The sequence below is a fragment of the Phoca vitulina genome, unplaced genomic scaffold, assembly GCF_004348235.1.
Source record: "Phoca vitulina isolate PV1807 unplaced genomic scaffold, GSC_HSeal_1.0 scaffold22, whole genome shotgun sequence".
NCBI lineage: Eukaryota > Metazoa > Chordata > Mammalia > Carnivora > Phocidae > Phoca > Phoca vitulina.
In genome coordinates this window covers 89,135-104,744 of record NW_022589725.1, presented here as the reverse complement: position 1 = coordinate 104,744, position 15,610 = coordinate 89,135, and the positions used below count along the sequence as shown (strand labels likewise).

General features: G+C 52.3%; 1 protein-coding gene across 1 annotated transcript in view; it reads right to left on the bottom strand.

Moving 5' to 3' along the window:
- SULF2 (sulfatase 2) overlaps positions 1-384 on the bottom strand; it is a 112,075-nt gene extending 111,691 nt beyond the window's left edge. Inside the window, 1 exon segment of the mRNA XM_032419870.1 lies at positions 221-384. The gene's annotated coding sequence lies outside the window, so the exon portion shown is untranslated.
- Positions 385-15,610: the final 15,226 nt, after the last annotated feature.

The window sequence follows — 15,610 nt, the reverse complement described above, 5'->3', positions numbered from 1 at the left end:
CCGCTCTTGCATCGCCCCAGCCCGGCCGGCCGCGCTGCCCGAGCCAGCCCCTTGGCACGGCGCGGCCCGCTCCCCGCCCGCCGGCCTCCGCGCGGGGAAGGCGAGCGCGCGCCGCGGCGGGGGCGCCGGACCGGGAGCCGCGGGCGGAGGGGCCCGGGGCCGGGGGGGACCCGCCGCGGCGCCCTCCCTGCGCTCCCCCCGCCCCGCGCCGGCGCTTTACCTCCGGCTCGATGGACGCGCGGCCGGGCCGGCCCGGTCCTGTGGCCCTCGGCGCACGGCCCTGGCCCCGAAGTCCGGCCCCGGACGGGGCAGCGGCGGAGAGCGCGAGTCCGGGCAGCTCTCGGCCTCCCGACGCCTCGGGACCCGACTGGCCGCGCTCCCGGCGCCGAGCGCGCACCCTCGCCGGGACACAGACGCACACTCACCCGACACACACTCGCTCCCGCTCGCCCTCGGCGGAGAGTTGAAACAGCTGTGGGATTCGCCCGGGAGCTGGAAATGAGGGAGGGACGCGAGCCAGAGCCGCGCGCGCGTGTGTGCATGTGTGTGTGTGCAACACACAGACGGGGGGGCATCGCTAATAAATCAAATACTGCAATAAAGTGTGGAGGACCATTGATCAGGTCCGCTCGGCTGGAAACGAAGAGAATCCTTGCCTCTTTGCCGCTTTTTCTCCTCCCTCGGAGCTGGAAGGAGCCAGTGTTCCGCGGGGCGTGTGACAGCCCCGGCCGGGCGCTCCCCTCGTAATGACACGTTAATAAATGTTTTCTTTTATCTGCTTTCACAAGGGCTCGCCCCGGTCTGCAAACACCCGACCGCCTTTGCTGAAAGCCCGGCGCTGGCCTCTAACTACACACATCTGCCTTGGGAGCTGCAGGCTGGAGCGGGAGCCCCCAGCTAGATCGCGGGGTGAACTGCCCACGCTCCCGGGAAGCTTCCTGAGATACGAACTTGAACTCAAGTGAAAAGAGCTGCCGTGGCTCAGAAATGGTCCGGGAATAGGAAAGAAAGGAGAAACCGGCTTCCTACTCCGAAAGGGGAGGAACTCTACTCAAGGTGGTGCTGTCCACCGCGGTTTCCACTGTTCCCAGTGCCACAGCAGAGGCCGGCGGGGGACGGGGCTGACAGGGGTGGGCAAAGAGCCTGCAGACAACCAACCGGTAGCAGCAGAAACAGCGCTGGGTTAAGGGGAGACAGACCCTGCTGTGGATAAGTGCACTTTAGGCAACAGCGACTTAGTGTAAACCTAATAATCTTACAAGGAAAGTATCATTATGCCCATATTACAGCTGTGGAGACCAAGTCACAGAGAGGTTAAGTAACTGGCCCAAGGTCAGACACTTGTTAAGCGATGGACCCAGGATTTGAACCTGAGAAGCTTGGCTCCAGAGTTCCCCTAAGTCCTAGGCCGTTTACTTTTCCGTCCAGCATCTCCTTTCTCTGGCTTAGTCTTCCTTCATGCAAGTTAGGGGTGTCCTATTTAGTAAATAAAAATACAGGGGGTCCGCGAGGTGTACAAAAAATTCTTTGTATATTTGAAATTCAAATTGGATGTCCTAACCCAGTTGGAGGCGCTGGAGTCCCCCACCGTATTCTCCCACTTTAGCCAGGCCAGATCAATTTATAGTCTCAATAAATCGGGAAGACCTGGAACTTCTTTTTCTAAATCAGATTCTGGCCTCGCTTTTGGTGCCACTGAGGTTGCTGATCTTCTGCCCTTCTTTCGCCTTAGAACAAAATGTCAGGCTTGCTTCTTTACCATCACGGACCAAAAAATAAGGGAGCCTCCGTTCCCTTCTTGCCTCATCTCTGCGGGAGGAAGAACACATTTACTGCAGAGCTTCCAGGATGATGCTGTCCCGTAAGAGCATCACGCAGGCCCTGGTTGTAATTTAAAATTCTCTAGTAGCTGCATGAAAAAGTAAAAACAACAACAACAGCAAAAACCAGGTGAAATTAATTTTAATAATATAGTTAACCTAGTCTATACAAAATATCACGTCAACATGCAATCAGTATAAACATTTTTAATGAGATATTTTACATTCTTTTTTCTTAGGGAGTCTTTGGAATCCGATGTGTATTTTACACTTACAACATCTCACAATTTGTGCCGGCCACGTGGGGCTGGGATTCCCATAGAAGACAGAAAGTACAGTTCTAGTAGTTTCTGTGGTCCACTGCTGAGCGTTTCTACCAAGTTATCTTATGTAATCTTTGTGACAATTTTTCAAGAAAACTTAGGTTACAAAGGTCAAGGGTTGTGATCAGGTCACAATGTTGGCAAGTGGGATTTTAACCCATTTGAGACTGTGCCTGGCTTTGGGACATGTATCTCCTGTGATAGTAATTTTCTCCCAGGTCATCAGAGTCCCATGGGGTGACTCTGGGGCCTGGGGTAGAGAGGGAGGTGAGATCTGTCTTTTGCCTGCTTTTATGTTGGAGAATATTTCAGAGGTGGGGAGATGTCTACCACAAAAAAGTTAAAAAATACACGGCCTTCATTTAGGCCTCAGTTTCATGAACACAGCTCTCCTTTCCCTAAATGGGCCCTGCCCACAATTTTCTCCTCTGTCCTTCCCTCCTCATCAGGGACCCCCAGTAGTGGAAGGGCAACTCACAGTCCCCTACATGGGGCTGTAGGCGGGGCTGAGGTGATGTCATTTGATTATCATTTTTAGGTATTTATTCTTTCCATTGTTGCTGTTAAAAGACTGAACATCTGTGTTTTGCCCTTTATCCTTCCTCAGGAAGGAGACAGATCTCGTGTGTAAGTGCCTCTTGGTGTGTGTATATCTGTGTGCCTGGACACATGCCTGTGTGTGTGTGCAAGCAAGCACACGTGTGTGTGCTCACTGCAGGCGGGTGCTGTGGATCAGGTTTCAGGTGAGGACTTCACTCACCAGCTCAGAGGCTCGCAGAGTCCAAGGGGCTCCAAAGCCCCCTCTGGCCACGTCTCATTCCCATAATTCAGAGCAAACTCCCTGGTCCTCTGGGTCTGAGGCCTCAGCCTGACTTTTCCAGCTTCCCTCCAGGCGGGAGGGGACTCCTGGCCCCATCCGGGAGCTCCGTGTCTGCCTGGGAGACTTGAGGGTCCTCCGGGGCTCTGATGTCCCCCAGTCTGGGGAGTCGCTCAGCCACTGAGCCGGGGGCCTGGGTGGGGCCCCAGTGCGATTCTGGGGACCCCCTGGCCTCCTGACACTCTGGCCCCTGCCCGTCCGTCTCCAAGCCCCGCCTGGGACAGTTTTCTCCCCTCCTGTCCCTTGTCACCCTGATGGCACCTTTCTCTGTGCGCGTCCTGGCTGGATAATCGGGCTTTTCAGGTTCCTCACGCCGGTCCTGACTCCCCACCCCCTTGCTGGTTTAACCTCGAGGGGACCTTTCTGTTGACACCCACACGCCTCATTTCATCCTTCTGTGAGTTCCTTGGCGGCCCTCTGTGCAGAACGCCTGGCTGCTTCTATCCCCCTTGCAAAGCCAGAATGCTGTTTTATTTCCGGGACTCCTATACAACAATTAAAAAAAAAAAAAAGAATCACTCCTGCTGTGTGTTTTCACAGTCAAGAGGCTGAAACTCAGTCTGATTGTCCGAGGACTTCTGGCTGCATTTGGGTTGGAGTAGATGGGATTTTATGAGGTTGTAAAAGTCAAGCTTTTAACATGTCTCAAACAAATTGGCATGTGAAGGAGAAGCGTTAAAAGTGGAAACGTGGCTGCAGACGGGAGGCCTGGGAATGTGAACACGCCACCGAACTGGGGCACAGGTGGCTTTAATAACCCGCACCAGTTTGGCACAAAACAGAGAGGTCGCCGAGTCACCCCCAGGGGCTTGGGATCCAACTTCTCAGCTCCTGAGTGGGGACGGTTTTGCATGGGTTTTTAAAATACGAATCCCAGCATCATCCCTAACGTTAGTTACACATTTGTGGTTAATCCTGCTGAGTTTTCACTTAGACCCAAGCTGTCCTGGTCGGTAGAAATGCAATTGCATTAGAGAGAAACTGTTTACATTTCTTGAGATATTGTGATAATGAAAAACAGCATCATAAACCCCCATTAAATCAGAAGAACATTAATTGTATTTCCTGCTGCCTCCCTGGGCTGGCTCGCTGACACAGACGTACTTTACTTCAGCAAAACAGGGCTAATCTTTGCAGCACGGTACCCATCCCCCCCCCTTAATTATATGTAATTGTATAGTCTAATTTATTCCAACGCCCGACGCCTAAAAGTGCACATTCATGAATCAAGGGTTAGATTGGGAGGTAAGAGAATTATAAATGGGTGTAATTGCAGTCTCCTGGGGGCTGCTTATGAGCGATCTCAAAGAGCCATGATGTTTATTCTGAATTCTTACCAATGAAAGACAGTTGCCCTGCCTCCAGTAAAGAACACAGATAACAGTGACAATTTGTCTAGTTGCTTAACAATACACCACTCGTTCTCGTTGGGATAAGTCGGCAAAAAAAAAGATTAAATACATGAATTTCTTGTTATTTGTGATGTGATGAAACGGGGCACACAAGCATTAGTCCACAGGTAATTGAGTATTAAAATGAGTAACGTGGCCGCGGGCAGCGCAGTGACAAATCTGTGGACAAAGTAGAGCTCTGTCTTCTGTTTTTATTCTAAAAATCTCAAACCAAGGAGTTGAAGGACTAGTACAGTAGATATGCTATACCTTACACCTGGAATCAACCTTGTTGATTACCTATTACCTTGTTAATATCTTGCCATGTGTGCATTATACGTTACTGCGCCATTTGAAAAAAAGTCGTGGGTCTCCTGAGACTAAGCTGGCCTCCCAGATGGCTGCCCCTTCATTATCATACCTAAGGAAATGACCAGTGATTCTATAATCATTCCCCAGCTTGCTCACATTAACAGAGCCACCAGGGTGTCTTTCTCTTTGTTCCTTAAGTCCTTTTCTGACTCAGGACCTTTGCACTTACTGTGCCATCTCTCTGCTTTTGCTCCTTGTCATCATTCAGATCTCAGTTCAGAAGTCACGTCACTGAGAGTCCTCTCCTGTCTGTTTTACCTAAAGAGGTTTCCTGGTCTCCTTCACTTTCTATTCTCCCTCCTTATTTTATTGCCTTCCTATAGCATGCCACTGTGTAAACAATTCTGTTTTTATTCTGTGTCTGTGACCACAGTCCATTAGCAGCTCACCGCCCCTCGCCCGCCACCCCACATGCACCCCACACTAGTAGTTGCAGAAGAGCGGGGCTACATCTGGTTTGTTTGCTGTTGTGGGCCCTGTGCCCCTTACAGAATTTGGCATATAGTCAGTGTTCCATAGGTATTTGTGAGATGAATGAATAAATATGCCTGTGTGTCATGTTTTCAAACAGAAGTGGTAAAATGGAGAGATCGGGACCCCAGTGTTTAGACGCAAAGCCACGGAGGCTCAATCCCAGTGCTACCACTCACCCGTTGTGGGTCACTATGGGCCTCCATCCTTTAAATGACTCTGCCAAATGGGGATAATGACCATAGTCTCTACTTTCTAGGGTTGTTGTGAGTTAGTAATGAGTTTATATACAAAGTGCTTAGAACAGTGCCTGGCACATAATGACCCGCTTTCCTCGTGCACTTATAATTAATGTTAAGTCTGCCAGTCAGAGGCCTGTGATTTTAAGCACCATTGGCCACTAGCAGGCTCCTACAGAAACGGTCTCCAAGCATAATGCCCCAGGGAAAACTTCTTGGAAGTGCTGATGTGGCCACACTGTTGGCCCCATGTTGCCCTGTGAGAGGCCAGTCAGGTCTGGAAAAGGCTCTGTTTGTTTACAGGGGCATCTGAGCTGATGCGTCAGGGCCCATCGCTAAATATTTTGACTCACACCCTTGAGACCAGCCCTTGGAGGCTCAGCCGAGGCATGGGAACCTGGAGAGGAGGGGACAAAGGAGCCTCCTGTCCCCGCTGGAGGAGAGTGAACCCAGTGGCATGGGCTTTGACTCAGCAGGTCCCCTCCCACTGCCCTTGGTAGGTAGACTGTTAGGAATTTTACCTTATTATTGGCCTGTGCATTTTTTAAAAAGGATATTCAGTGCAGATGTCCATATGCAGAGGCGTGTAGGGAAATACAAGTTTTTAAGCTAAAGTTGTAATAACATATGAATTAGGAATCAGGGAAAGTATTGGAAATTTGAACAATAAAAATTGCATCTAACTGGAGATAAAATCGTTTATCCAGGGAGTGTGTATGGGATACATAGATATTCACCTTTTGGGGGAGAAAGAGAGCGTGCTTCCAGGGTCCACTTGTCCAATTTTTATAACAAGAACTTTACTTTCCTTTGGGGAAACTGGTCCCTACTCTGTTTTCAATCCCCGAGCCTCTGGTGGAGGGGCTTTGACCCCTTGCTTCAGATTTGGGCAGGGAACCCAGACCTGGCCAATCTGTGTATTCCATGCTGTGACCAGTGAGTGGTTCAGACATGGGCACATGATCCATTTTGAGCCATTGGGAATCAATGGCCTATTTTCATTTGCTCTGTTGAGTGACAGGAGCTTTCTTATCTCTGGGTTTGAACTGGGTGATCATTACGAAGCCATCAGACGCCATGTGCAGGCTTAGAACTGAAGCAGAGGCAGAGTCATGAGGTTGATGAATTGTACTGTGATTCCTGCCTCTCTGGTTCCTTCTACAGGCCCCGTAGAATTCTCTCCCCTTGTGTGTGGGCAGGACGGTGGATATGATGGGTTTCACTCCCCTGATTAGGTTAAGGGGAAGGGATTTTGAAGATGTCATTCAGTTGACCTCGAATGAATCAAAAGGGGGAAAGTCCTGGGTGGGGCTGACCCAGTCAGGTGTGAATCCTTAAAAGGGACAGGGCGGGAGAGGTGGGGGCTGCTTTCCTGGAATCAGAGATGCTCCGGCTGGCCTTGAAAGGGCAAAATGCCATCCTATGGAAAAGACCACTTGGCAGGGTGTGGCTTTTGCATGACAGCAAAAAATTGGGGATCATTGTCCTATAACTAAAAGTTGAACTGAATTCTCCCACGGCCAGGGGGTGTGGAAGAGGACCCCGAAGGTGAAATGACATCGCAGCTAAGGCTACTGAAGTCAGACCCTGACCTCAGCCTGCTGTGACCCTGAGCAGAGGACCCAGCTAACCCATGGCCAGATTTCTGACCCATGGGAACTGTGCGATAATAAATCTAGGTTGGCTTAAGCTGCCAAGTTCGTGGTAATTTGTCCTGCAGCAATAGGAAACGAAGACATGTATGAAAACCTGGATCAAGCTGTGCCTGAAGCTGCATTGATAACACAGGAACTTTCATTTACGTGAGCCAATAAATCCTCCCCTTCCCCCGCCCCCCCTTTGTCTCTCAAGCCTGCTTTTTAGCAAATCCCAGGACTGCATCCCACTGACCTGGCTTATTTCCCACACTTCTGCCTGAACCAGTCATTAAGCCTGGGGACATGACCCATGGTGCTGTGATTGGCCCCATCTGGGTCACGGGCCTGAGTTGGGAGCGTGTGCTGGTGTGATTTGCCATCATGTCATGTGTCTCTTACACCCTGACCCCGAAGATATAGATTTCTGTCCACGACCTCCGTGTTCTTTTTGATCCTCTCCTAGTAGCTGTGGAAGGTGTGGGAGGCATCATGGTCTACAGCCGGAGTTGGCAGACTTTTAATATAAAGGGACAGAGGAAAGAGTTTAGGCTTTGTGGGCCACGCACAGTCTTGGTCTTTCCTCCTCCTCCTCTTCCTCCTTCCCATCCCCCCAGGCCCAGGAGCCCCTGGGGGGACGTCCCGAGCTGACACTTACGTAGACACCACCGTGTCACACCTGCTCAGTCCCTGTGGTGGCACCTCAGACCTGTTTCTTAGAGGAGGCCTGGGGTCTCCGGGAGACACAGTTACTGCAGGAAGTGGGGCAGCAGGGGGCCACACCTGTCCCCAGGTCGTCTGGTCCTAACGAGGTTCGCCGGGCTCCCATTCCCACTGTACTGATTTGAACAGTGTCCCTCTGGAATTCCTGTCCATCCAGAACCTCAGAATATGACCTTATTTGGAGAAAGGGTCTTTGCAGATGTAAATAGTTAAGATGAAGTCATACTGGGTAAGGGTGGGCCCAGTCCAATGACTGGTGTCCTGATAAGAAGAGCAAACAGGGACATAGACACAGGGAAGGAGGCCCCGTGAAGAAGGAGGCAGGCATGGGAGGGATGCAGCTGCGAGCCCAGGAATGCTGAGGACTGTGGGCAACCCCCAGAAGCTGGGAGAGGCAGGGAAGGATCCTCCCTGGAGCCTCTGGAGGGAGCGTGACCCCGCGGACACCTTGATTTCAGACTTGTGGCCTCCGGAACTCCAGGACGGAATACATTTCTGTTGTTTGAAGCCACCCAGTTTGTGTTGGTTGTTACAGCAGCCCCAGGAAGTAAAGGGGGGTCACTCCTCCTCCCTCAGGATGAGTGTGTGAATGATGGTGGCGGTGGAATGAAAGGTCTGGAGTCATGGTGACACCAGGGTGCGGGTCTCAGCCCAGGCCCCAAATCAGAGATTCCTATTTAATGCGGTAGCGATGGGCCTAGACGTGGGTATTTTTTCAAAAACAACGTTATTGAGGTATAATTTATATACCATTAAAATCACCCACTCTAAGTGTACCACGGATTGAATTTTAAATTTCCCGGGTTGTGCAATCATCACCATAATTCGGTTCTAGAACTTTCTCATGACCCCTCCTAATAAGGTCCCTCACGGGGCATGGATCGTTTTAAAGCTCCCGAGGTGATTCTAACCTGCGGCCGGGCTGAGAGCCCTGCTCAGGGTGGGGGCCTCAGGAAAGACAGGAGAGTGGCATCAGTTTGCCTGGAGGCTGCTGAGGCCCCCAACTGACACTGAAGTGAGTGTAGGTAACTTTAGAGAATGTCGATCAAACCCCACAGGAGCAGTGGTTGTGGGGAGGGTAGGAAGGGTGGGAAGGGTAAGGTGGGTAAAGATAGGGATGGAGGCTGGGCTGCTGGGATGGGTGGGCCAAAGCCCAGGCCCAGGCCTAGAAAGGTCCATCTGGGCTGTGGATAGTGCTGGGGGTGGGGGTGGAGTGATAAGGAGGGAGGCGCACACTCCACATTTCCAACTCCTCTGGAAGTTAGGAGGGGAGGATGGGGCTAGGAACTGGGATGGCTGTGGGGGAGTCTGCCTGCATGACCCCCGGCATGGCCCAGAGCCAGGCACAGGGGAGTCACTGTTCCCAGAGGGGTGAAGCACCATTCCCAGGGACACACTGCAGGCCAAAAACAGAGGAGAATGAAGGTGCCAGGAGTTCTGCTCGTTCCACCTTGGCACAGTCCTCTGAGCCTGGGAGGACCCTGCAGATTGGCTCAGTCAGCTCTGTCCTGCCAGTGCCCAGGGCCGGCCCCTTCTTGCAGCCCAAAGTGTTCATTTACCTTCCTTCCAGTGAGACCTTGCCTCGCTCCACGGCTCTGTCCCAAGAAGTGCCTCCTATCGGTCACAGTGGCATCCCCTGCTTGGCTTGGCAGTATCTGTCACTTGGCACCCAGGCTTATCGTCGTCCTGTGATTGTTCCTGGTGACTCATCCATTTGTGCTTCTATCCAGTCGTCTGTGGCTCTGGCAGGTGCTGTGCCCATGAGAGCGGGGCTGCCGGCCAAGACTGCAGTAGAGGCCTCTGCCTCGAGCTGGATTTATCCCGGTCTGTCCCCTTCACCTTGGAGAGAGGACTTGGGAATAGAACACCTACCTTCATAGTGAACGCTGACTGCTTATGTCCGTGGGAACTTGGTTGCGGATGGAAGACCCGCTTGGTCTAGTTAAGACAAGAAAGGGATTGGTTAGAAGATCTTAAGTATCCCCAGATCTGCGGGAGGGTCAGCATGCAGGCTGTGAAGCCGGGCAGCCAGAAAAGACTTCAGCCCACACCATGGGGGCTGTTCTGGCCACACGTCGCTGCCACCGGGTCTGTCCTGATGAAATTGGGCGGGGACTCTGAAGGCTCAGCCACCACTGAGCCCCAGGAAGAACCAAAAGCTTTGCCACAGTGTTTTCTAGAAGCTCAGATCCCTCGAGCACAGCCACCACCACCCAAAGCTCTGTTCTGAATCTGTGTCGCACGTGGGGGTGTCTGATTGGCAGAACCTGGGGCACGTGACTGCATCCCAGCTGCAAAGAAGTGTGGGAATTCCAGTTTCTGGAATTGGCTTGGGAGGGTGGGACTCATCATGGGATGTTGGCAACATGTAGACAGGGAATTGGGTGGCCACAGACGCACAAAAGACAAATACTTGCTCCATCTGCGGCGTGCGGGAGGGCCGGCCGAGCACTCCACGTCTCTCATTTTACCTTCGTCCTTATAGTTAGGGAGCCAACGATCAGCAAGGGGAAGTGACGTGTCCAAGGTTGCAGGGAGCTAAGACTCCAGAACCTTCATCCACCTTCCAAACTCAGGGCTAGATGGAAAATGTCACAGATCGCCAGCCATCTAGATGCCCCAATGCTGGCCTGGGGCCCCAACCACAGGTGAGTGGCACGTGCAGTCACAGGATGGGCTCTGGTCTCTTGCTCGCTTAATCCTTTGACTGAAGCAGGAAACCACTTACAGTTCGTCCATCCATTCACAGCCAGATCTCATAAAATCATCATGTGCTCATGGTCAGAGGCCTTGGGCTCTGGTGCAGCTTCCGGTTGCACTGCCTTGGGCCTCGTTCACTCTCCGATCCTCATCTGTAAAATGGACAGCTAAATCTTGCTCCACTTCCCTCCCTCCAGGACTGTCCTTTGGATCAGATGTGAACGTGAGTGCCCAGTGAAAGTGTCAGCCGCAGGACAGCTCTCTCCTTTGTTGACCTTATTCCCCACCAGCAACTTGTGGATAAAGGGGAAGGCCTGTAGGAAGCTGCCCCCACTCTGCTTCATAAGGAGTCACGAGCGGGGCCTTAGGAGCTCTCCGTGATGTCTGCTTAGACAAGACGTGGCCTGAGGGCTTCTTTGCCTCGAACGGGGACCACACCCCACGGGCTATTAGCGGACACTACTGGGGACGGATGGCCACAGTCTGTCTGCGTCCGCCTGGGTGCAGGTACCAGCAAAGACCCCCCAAACCAGCACCGTTCTTGGCTTATCCACAGGCAGAGTGCTGGTCCTGCAGGCATGTCAGGGCAGGAGGCCAGGCCTCCCTTGGGGGGAGATGGGCTGCTTTTGGGGAGCCCACTAGGGCGGGCTGGCCTGGCCTTGGAACTGCTATGGAAGGTGCCTTGATCAGGGTTATCAGAGATCCCAGCAGGCTTGCACATCTGGGGTGAGATGCTCATTTGTTCATTCAGTTTACAGATCTGTTTAAAGTTGGGACTAAGTCTCCGTAACTTGGCCTCAGAGCCTCGGGCCCAAAAGGTGACTTTCATGACCCTGCTTCCAGAGGCTTAGAATCTAGTAGGAGAAAAAGATACATCGACCGAGCTCAACGGAGAGTCTGTGGCAGAACATCTTTGTTCTTACCAACATCTGCTGCTTTCTTTCCCTTGCCAGTAGAAACTTGATGTTCTTTGTGGGGCAATGTACCCCACCAAGAGGGTGGCTTAACCTTTTAAGCCAGGGTTTCTCAGAGGGTGGTCATTGGACCAGCAGCATCAACATCACCTGGGACCTTGTTAGAAATGCAGACTCTCAGGCCCACCCCCATACCAGGGGATCCTGACTCTGAGGGTGGGGCCAGCAATCTGTTTAAATTACCCCCTGCTCCCCCCCCCCCCATCGTATGTGTGGGCACATGGCCAGTTCTTGCCCATGAGATGTGAGGAGGTATCTGCTGGGGGCTTTGGGGAAATAGTTTTCTTCCTGCTAAGAACATAGAAAATCTTAGAAGGTGGAGGTTCAGCCTCGGGGCCCTTTCTGGCTGCTCCAGATGTGGACTTGGGTGCACACAGGCCTGGTGCTGGGTGGAGAGAGGCATCATATGGCCAGGAGGGGGCTGGGGATGACCCACAGAAAAGAGCCAGAACTGCCCAACCACTTGGGGACCTTGTATTAAGAAAACAGTAAATGCCCTCACAGCATTGTCATCTGTAGCCAAGAGCGTCCGCACAGACCCAGGTTCATGGGAGTGATGATGAGCCGAGTGTTGACGCTAACGTATGCCAGCCTTATAATAATGTCATACAAGGCCTTTTCTGCCTCTGTAACTTTTCCGCATGGGTAATTTAGAACTGCTTAACCACCTCATACCCGATAGAATGGCTACTAGCAAAAACTCCAGGAAATAACTAGTGTTGGTGAGGATGTGGAGAAATTGGAACCCTGTGCCCTCATGGGGCTGGGGGTGTATGTAAAATGGTGTAGCTGCCATGGAAAACAAGATGGCAGTTCCTTAAAAAATTAAAAATAGAATTACCACAGGATCCAGCAATTCTACTGCTGGGTCTATGCACCAAAGAATTGAAAGTGGGTTCTCAAAGAGATATATGTACACCCATATTCAAAGCAGCATTATTCACAATGGTCAAACGGTGAAAGCAATCCAAGTGTCTACTGATGGATGGTTAAGATGGTAAATTGTATGTGTGTTTTACCACAATAAACAAACAAACAAACAAACAAGAAACACACACACACAGCCCTCTTAAAATCCACATCCCTTTCCTCATTTACATCTGCCCGCAGATGGTCTCTATAACTCTTGCCTCTCCTCTGAGTTCTGGTCCCATACATCCCAGCCGGCTTTTTGACATCACCACCTGGGTCTTTTGAAGGCAGCTCAAAGTTCAATGCGCCTGAGCCTGAACTCATGACCTCCCTCTCCAAACCCGTTCCTCTTGCTCTGTTTGTCTTTGGGGTACCTGACACTTCCATCCATTATAAGTCAGAAGGCAGCCTCTTCCTCAGCCTCCTCCCCCACCCAAATCCATTGTAAATTCCTGGTGATCGCCCTTCTTGAATACCAGCCACGGGCAGCCACTCTGTCCAATCTCCTCCAGGATTGCTTCTGATGACAGCAGTGGGGCCCGACTGGGCTCCCTGTGCATGCCCTGGTACCACCCAGACCCATGCTTTGGGGCAGAGCTAGAGTGAGTTTTTCCAACTGCAGATCTGATTGATTCCATTTGAGTTTCCCCCAGTAATCAATGCCATATGAAAAGATTTCACGGAAGAATCCAGCCCCTCCCGGAGCCCATTGCCATGCAGGCTCTCGTGAGTTGATGTCACATCTATTACACGAGCAAGCTGACTGAATCTCTCAGATTTGGGGGCTGACGTCGGGGGCTGCGGGTGGGACAAATGTCACTGATGATCAGTGCCTTCGATTGGGATATCCCAGGTGCAGACTCTGAGACACGAATTTGAGAGCAAGGGGTTTATTTGGGAGGTGATTCCAGGAAACACTAGCTGGGAGCAGGGAGCGAGAGCAGGAAGGCAGGAAAGCAGTTCAGGGCGTGTTATGAAGCCTGCTGGTTGGGAGGACAGCTGGAGTTCACCCCCATGGAGAAAGTCTGGGATGAGCCAGTCAAATGTGGATGAGTTGCCCCAGGAGCCGGGGACACCAACTCTGACAAGTCATTCCTGGGGGGCTGCTGCAGGGGGTGATAATTCTCTGGCACTTTCTGCCTGCCTCGTGCGGGCCAAGTGGTCTGCTGAGGTTGTGTTGAAAAGCCCTCAGGCGAAGAGCAGCGGATATCGGCAGTTGCGTGGGGGGGGGGGGTTCCAGGGCTCTGTGCAGGGCACGGCCAGCGCCTCCCTCCCAGCGGGGGGATGACAAATGACGCTCATTAAGTGACTCAGACCCTCAGGACAGAACATAGAGACGCGCGGTTTGAAAGCTCATCCTTTTGAATTGTCCTTTCCCTCAAAGAGGAAAGTCTCAGTTTGTGCTAATGGGGCTTAACTCCTTTCTAAAGCTCCGTCACCTCCCTTTTGAACCCAGGGAGCCTGTGTAAGAGGGAAGGAGGGATCATGGCTCCTTCCTGCGTGTCCCTGGGACCTCCTCAGGTGACTGGACAACCAGGGTGTGCAGCCAGGGGAAGGATAACCAGGGTGGGACCAGGGCCTCGCCCGCTCAGCACTGACCTCCCCTTCTCAGGCCACAGGGTGTGCTCCTGTCTGTGCCAAATGGAGCCTGCAGAGTTCCGGTCCCCTGCTCTGCGTGAGACCAGAGACGGCTTGTGCTGGTGGCTGTGAGTGCCAGGCACCCATCTCTGGGTTGGGTTTGGGGAACCACCAGAGGCCGAGGCCTGAGCAGGAGGCCCCCCGGGTGGCCGTGTAGCTGTGAAGGGGATGAGGCAGGGGTGGGTGGGAGGGAGATGCAGGAAGGCCTCGTCCAGCCCCTTCTGGCCTCCCAGTGGAGGAGCGAGGCCCAGCAGGTTCCCTGGGCTGCTCCCGAGCTGAGCATATGGGCAGGGTGGCTCTGGAGGGCGGTCAGGGGCAGAGTTTGCCAGAACTGAGGCTGTGTGTGTGTGTGTGCGCGTGGGCGCACACGCGTGTGTATAATGAGAGCAAGTGTGTACACGTGTCAGTGTATGTGTGTATGTGTGTGAGAGAGAGAGAGATGGACAGGTGGACAAACAGACAGTCTGGAGGAGGTTGGCAGGGAGAGCGGAGCAGGGAGTGAGGTGCCCTTAGAGGAGGGAGGTGTACCTGTGGGCAGTGAGCCTGAGAATAGGGCCTGAAGGGGGATGATGTGAACAGGAGGGGATCTGATGGGTTAGGACAACCAGTCTTGGTTTTATTTTATCAATAAAAACCAAAGCAGCCAAAATTCACCAAGCGCTCCCAGGCATTAGACAGTGGCCTGAGCCCTTTACATGCATTTTATGTAAGTATTTTTATTTAACAAATACTTGTGCTTACTCTGTGGAGGCACCGTTCTCATTGCTTACAAACACAAAAACAACTAAATACATGTTTTATTTTATTTTTAAAATATTTTATTTATTTATTTGACAGAGAGAGAGAGAGAGAGGGAGCACAAGCAAGGGGAGCAGCAGAGGAAAAGGGAGAAGCAGGCTTCCCGCAGAGCAGGGAGCCCGATGCGGGGCTCGATCCCAGGACCCTGGGATTAGGACCTGAGCTGAAGGCAGCCGCTTAACCGACTGAGCCACCCAGGCGCCCCTAAATAAATGTTTTAAAGCATTTCATCATTAAACCATCCAATCCTCACAAGAATCTCGTGATTCCAGAGTCAGGCTCCTCCCCACGATGCCTGGGTTTCATCATTCTGATAAAAGGTGGAGGGTTAATTATGCATATTACCCATTTTACAGATGGAAAAACAGAGGCACACAAGGGTTAACAATTTCTCAGCTCGAAAGTGGCCGAGCCAGGACCCAGCCCAGACTGCGGGCTCAGGCCCACACTGTAATCACCTGGCTATGCGCCCATGATAATGAGTCCTTTGAAAAAAGGTGAGTCACTTACCTTGGACATGCCTCAGTTTCCTCATTTGCCAAGTCGGGCTCTAGTAATCCTGCCCTACTGACTCACAGGGCATGGCGAGAGAAGGGATCAGGGCCAAGTCTCCCAGAAACTTCCATCAGGGAGGAGCCCTGGCCTGGGAGAAAGCTGGTCTTGGCCAGCTCTGCCCCAGCGCCCTGAGTGCCCATGGCCATTCACGTCCCCTCGTCACCTGCGTTTCCCCACCTGGAA